This window comes from Taeniopygia guttata, chromosome 5 (genome assembly GCF_048771995.1).
Source record: "Taeniopygia guttata chromosome 5, bTaeGut7.mat, whole genome shotgun sequence".
Taxonomy (NCBI): domain Eukaryota; kingdom Metazoa; phylum Chordata; class Aves; order Passeriformes; family Estrildidae; genus Taeniopygia; species Taeniopygia guttata.
In genome coordinates this window covers 25,979,367-25,985,768 of record NC_133030.1, presented here as the reverse complement: position 1 = coordinate 25,985,768, position 6,402 = coordinate 25,979,367, and positions in this window count along the sequence as shown.

The window sequence follows — 6,402 nt, the reverse complement described above, 5'->3', positions numbered from 1 at the left end:
AACAAAATTGTATGACATAAGTTTTCAGGACGAGCAGGAAGTCCAGCAATTGAATAATCTTCCTAGGAAAGAGGATATCTCCATAAATGGAAATGTTCAAAGTGAAATAAAACACTTGTTTATCACAATTGTATAGCAACATCATTAGTAACAACCTTGCTAAAGTTCAACACAGACTAGTTTCTCACAATTGCATATAACTGGTATTTTATCCTCTGTTTGTAAGCACAGAATCTTCTCACCCCTAGAGCAAGGACTACTAGAGGTGATACTTTTGCCCCAGATCCTTGCAGTTGCCTTATTAGATTACTTAAATCAAGAAAAGAGATGAAATTACAAAACAGTTGTGTAGTAGCGAACTGATTTCCAGAGTAACTGATGTCAACTGCTACTCACAGGGTGCATTTTGACCTTTAAAAATACTTTTGAATTTGGATGAAGATCCTTCTCCATAATGGAATTTGAGAACTAGAGAAAAAACTGATGAGTTGAAGGATTAAGGTTTTGAAAGATTATTTCTGATAACATTAAACATTCACCTGAATCTTTTCCCTCTAAGCATCACCTCACTGTGCACAGTTTTTTTGAACATTTCTTGCCCTACCTCTAGCCATTTTTTCTTTAAGCCATTTCTAACCACAAACTACCAAAGCAAAAGGGTTTCATCTAGCAGCCACATCACAGAGAGGTCTCTTCACCTCAAACCTTGTTTGGTGCTTGGAAGGTAATTTTCCCCCCTACTAAAACCACAGACAACATCACTCGTTCTGTAGCTCTTTAATCAGAAACAGGTGTTTACACAGATTCTGCTTCTGAGTTTTCTTGTAACAGAAAGACAACACCTCTAAGCAAGGAATTCCCCTGTGTGTTCTATATTCTTCACAGTACTATGTTTCGGCATGGAACTTGTTTTTATCTAGACCTAATACAGCTTGTAGGTCTTGTATACCATCCTATAACATTTACTATCCATTGAGACTACATAGGTCTCTGACTGTGGAACCTGTGGGGTCTGGAGGACAGCCTTCTCTTGATAACTGCTTATTGCATGCACTTGTACTGAGGTGAAGATATTTGTTGAAATATCATATCATTGCATATGTTGATGTGAGAGAGTAGGAGGCGGAAAATGTCTGCTGCGAATTCTGGCTGAAAAGATTTTATTACCTCTTTTTCTCACGCGGACCTGCACCTTAGGAACTTTAACAGACTGACTATACTCTCTCCTGAAATATGTGCTCCTATTTCTACTGTGATGGTATCACTCACTGATATTCCGTTGTGATACCCACAGGTTTATTGGCATGACTGTATTTGAATAAAGACTTTTCCTCACTATATGGGTATCCCTTCCCAGAGCTGATGCAATTCATACTTGCAAAAAAGTGCTTTTGACAGTTCAGATTTCATGAGTTCCTGAGTTTTATGTAACAGCATCTGTACAAAGACTTTTGCTAGTGGGAATTGTCATAAAATGCAATTAAAACATCAGTTTTAACTAACTTCAATATATTGACAAAATTTTCAAGCATAGACTAGATTCCATCCATATGAAAATGGAGAAAACCACTTTCATTTGGAGGAAGAGAAAACTTCATGGATATTTTAAGAACTATTATGATATGCATTCTTTTACAGAAATGAAAAGCATTTATTTTTTTCAGTTGATTAGTAACTTTTAAACTCTCCATAAAACAGAATTCAGCAAAGAAAAAAATCTCTCTTTGGCAATTTATATGGCTTTAAGATCTGTTTACATGTCAGCTGCATTTTATTACTTACTGTATTTGGGAAAACTTGTTTGGGTTTTAAGGCATTTTCAAATAACTATATGGTTATGATTTTATATGGTTTTTAATGATCTTCTGCATTCTGTGGGCAACAGATTTTCAGTTTACACATTTCTGCTCACTTATTGTTATCCAGTCTCTCAAAACCTTAGTATCTTTTCAAGCAATTAACACGGAAGACTGCTTTAACCATCTACTTTTGAAGTTTACATCCAGTGTACATCCTACCTACAGTCAGTAGCACCAGTAAGGTGAAGGTAGAATTGTCTATCACCCTCTCACCTCCACACAGCCTCCCCTCACCCCCCAAAAAAATCAGATACTTTAATGGTAAAAATTAAATTATAAGCTTAAGGTGAATCTGTGATTCATCTTGAGAAGAATATATTTGTAGAGAGAACTACTTGCTGCTGATGAAGGCTCAATACACCCTGTATTTCTTTTGACAAGGTGTCACTTCAGACTGATTCTAGTCTGATGGCATGGAATTCCCATTTGCAGCTGGAGATCTGAGCTACATCTTCAGTTTAATCTGAAAAGAATCTAGTTTATGCATCCTAATACTTCTGTGTGGTGCAAAGTGTAGTAAGTGGGAAGGATCAGGATATTGATTTTAGAAGTGGTCTTATGATCCTAACTATTTTGTTGGTCGACATTCACCACTGGAGAGGATTCTTACCCTGAGTCTGTAGTGACCTCTGCCAAGCTGTGTCAGAGACGTCTGTTCCGTGTGGAGCTTGATTTGGATATTCAGGTAGCAGTTCTTTCCTGAGAGCTCAGCTGTACCTAGTCTTGATCTCCTAATGTAAATAATACTTTCCAAACTTGCATCTTATTAGGATTATACCTCTTAGCAACCTCTCAGAATTCTAAAGAGAACAAGGCTATTCACAAATAAATGTGTTTAGGTAGCTGGTGGATTTGTAGCTGTGCTTCTGGCTCTCTGCCACCACTTTGATGAGGACTTTGTGCTTGGAATGTTGCACAGACAGAGGAACTAAAGTATTGGGAGCCAGTGCTGTTTTCCATCCTCCCCATGGGTGTTTGGCTGCATAAGAGCTGAAGTATGTATGCAAGCCCTAGGTCACAGCTTTTTGTGTGTGACTAGGCAGGTGTGTATGACACACTCAGGAGTATATTATCTGTTGAAACTTTTTACCAATTAGAAAGATTGTATTTAAATTAATTACAATTCATTCTTTTGTATCCTCAGACCATCTTTACTAAATAAGTTCACATACAGTTAGGTTATTCAGTCTTCATTTTTACTTTCTTGCCTGTGATTTTTTTCAGGTGTCTTGAAATCTGCAGGGTTTGGTGAAAAGCTGAAATCCTTATCTAAGCTGGTAGAAAAAATTAACAGCATAGAGATAAGTAGCTCCATCTTAAGCTTTTCCTTTCTTTAGGAGCAAAGTTTCTTAGTGCTTTGTCAAGTGCTACATCAGCCAGGTAAAGGCTACAGGCCCATTGAAGGTGTTGATAAATTTATGTTTGGATGCCGTTGTTTTGCTCTATTTTTTTAGTACTATGTTTTTTGCAAAGTTGTTCTGCTAACAATATATGTGTTGATACTTTATTTCCTCCCTCCTCTTGTTTGCATGACTGTGGCTATTGGTCCTCTAATGTTGCAATCTTTTCATTTTAATGCAAGCAATTTGCTCTATCTACAGTACAGTAGGTACTGTACTGAACTCTATTTAATTTTTTTTGTTGTTGTGCAATGTATTACATCGAACATTAAACAATTACATAACATATTGCACATTAAAGAAAAAAATACTAGGGGAGAATACTTTTGTGAAGGATCTTCAAAGCAGATCAAAATTTGGTTTTGATGTGATAGTTTAAAGGAAAATAGTGGAGAAATACAGCAGAAAGTTTTTGAACAATGATCTCCCCCTTAGATTGGAGAAAGGAGAGAAAGGAAAAAGAGAGTCTGAAGCCAGGAACACCAGACAGAAGGAGACTTGTTTTTGAGGTCATTGGTGGGCAAGAGTTTAAGCAATAAAGAAAAGTGAAAAATTTTCCACTTACAGGTGTTCTGCAAGAGGAAACTGCACATCCCTGATAAAACCTGGTTGTGTAGATGGGCATAATATCACAGACAGCCCTCTAGGACAGCAAGCCTTACAATAGCTTTGCTGATAGAAGGCGGGAGAAGGAAAACCGAGAGGTTTTGTTTTGACCATATTATATTAATGGCAGTATTTTAAAGAATGTTACAGAAGAATAAACTAAGAGGCATGTATCTTGGAAAATGGGAAAAATAAAATTATCTTCCTGTTTTATGAGCAGAAAGAGTCATAAATCTGAACAAATTAACCATGTGGAGAGCCAAAGGTGTTATGACAAGGATTTCAGTGCAGTGGCAGTGGGGTGCAGAGGAACAGAATGCTTTGATTGCAAAGTACCTGTATATGGCTGAGGGGGAAAAAGGGAAAGAGGAACTCGGGGTATCTTCATTTGTAGGACTGGATCAATTCACAATAATTACCAGAAGGAGTTAAACATTTTCTGGGGTTAAAGTGAATCAGAATCTGCACACCATGTGCTGGAAATTCCCTAAATGATTTCAGTGGTCATTAAGAAAAGGGAAATGGTACTTTTCTGAGTAGGAGATGATGGGAGACAGAGGAGTAGACACCAAAACAGAGCCATGGCTGAGTATTTATAACTCAGATTACAGGACTCCTGCCAGCTGAGAAGGGGAAAAACTTTCTCAATGGCTTTTTCTTTTGAGTGGGGGTCTTTTTGGTAACCACTGTGACCCTCTGTGACGGATAACACAAGAGGCTGAGATACAGTTCTATTAGAAATACTACGTGCAGTTATGTACAGCATGGGCAAATATAGGTAAAGCTACTGATAAAATATGCTCTGCTGATGAATGAGGATTCAACTCTTCTGCACTGACCTTATTCTCACTCCCATGCCCCTGGGAATTTCTTGTCTCAAGTTTCTTGTCTCTTCAGTCACAGACCTCACCCATATACAAGGCCTTTAAAATTTAATTAAAGTACTGGATTGTGTATTTTAAACAGTGACAAAATTTAACATAGTTTACAGTTGCAGCATGTTGTTACCAAAGCTGTTTTTTTCCTTTAATTCAGTAATACAGAATAAACTTAGTTTAACCAGTAAAAGTATTATGTTTAGACCCATATTTTCCAGACAGTATTTAAGGATTTTTCTGCTCAGGGTCTGTATGACTGTACAAGTCAATAAAGCATTTCTGAGGAATCTGAGAAAAATATAAAAAATAATAGTCTTATTAGTGGGCTTAAGCTGGCCATGTAAAATGCACACATGGTTGCACCTACATAGATGAATTTTAGAGATCTACAAATAAAAACATTTTTTAAGTCTGAAACCTAGAGGTACCTCTTTATTTTATTTTCTTTGTATGCCTTTTCTTCTGAGTACCATTTGTCTCCAGCTAAGATCTTGCCATCATCCCCAGTCCACAATGGGCTTTTGGATCTCTCCTGTGGTGAAAAAAATTAGAACATATCTGTCCCAACAGCTTCTCCAGTAAACCAATGGCAAAGTTTGTCACTGGAGTAGCAGGCAGAGTACAAAGTCTTCACAAAGGAGTGCTGGTGCTGTTTATCTCACTACCCCAACCCATGGTGTTTCCTCAGTCCTGCTCCTGCTCCATTCCCTTGCTTCTGCCTGCTTTGCTAGGAATGTCTCCCTGATGCCATGACTAAAGAAAGCTTTTTCACTGTTTTGTTCCTAATCATTCCTGTAAGCATAATCTTTCTGAACAGCGTTCTACCCACCTATCCACCCTGTCTCTGAGGTGTCTGCTGTCTGAGGAATTTTAAAGATTCCTCAAAAAGGAAAATCTTAATATTGCTTTTTGTTCCACAGCTATTGTTCTGGTCATGACATCACTTTGCATGCTCAGTGCAGATTCCTGTCAACCTAGAATCACCCAGTATTACTACCCACCCTGCCACAGTTTAAACTTCCAGAGGTTGTCACTTTGTGCAGAAGTTTTTAGTATGTATTTAGGAGACTGCATTTCCACTTTTAGCTTATGCTACATAACTGTGTATATTTAGTGGAAAATTCTGCTTTGAACTGATTTTTTTTTCAATATACAGAGCATTTAGAGTGTTTTGGAATCAAAACTATCATGGTGGGTACAGAATTTAGAGCAAATCCGGCCTGCAATGAAACACAAACCCACAGCAGTAGCTGCGGGACTGAGCTCACCATATAGTTTCCAAACAAGCTGACAGCAGTAGGAATCGTGGTTTATAAAAAGCTGCCAGCAGTGCTGAGCTGGTGAAGAGAAAGAGGAAGCTACAACGGGAAAGAGAAAAACATCACAACCAAAGGCAACTTCACTTCTCTGCCTTTACTGTTTTTAAATAGATTTGGCTCTAAGTTGCTGTTGAGGGTGCTGTGAAATCTTACAAACTGATCCTCACAATATTTATCCCTTTCTGAATACCACCTGCAAATCACACCCAGATTCGAGGGGACTCCTCTGTGTTTTTGTGCATACATGTGAGAATCTAAGTTTGTGAGTAAGAATACACACCATGTTACTGAGGCTATTGCTCAACAGCATGCCAGTAAATAGAAGTTTACTAGAACAGCT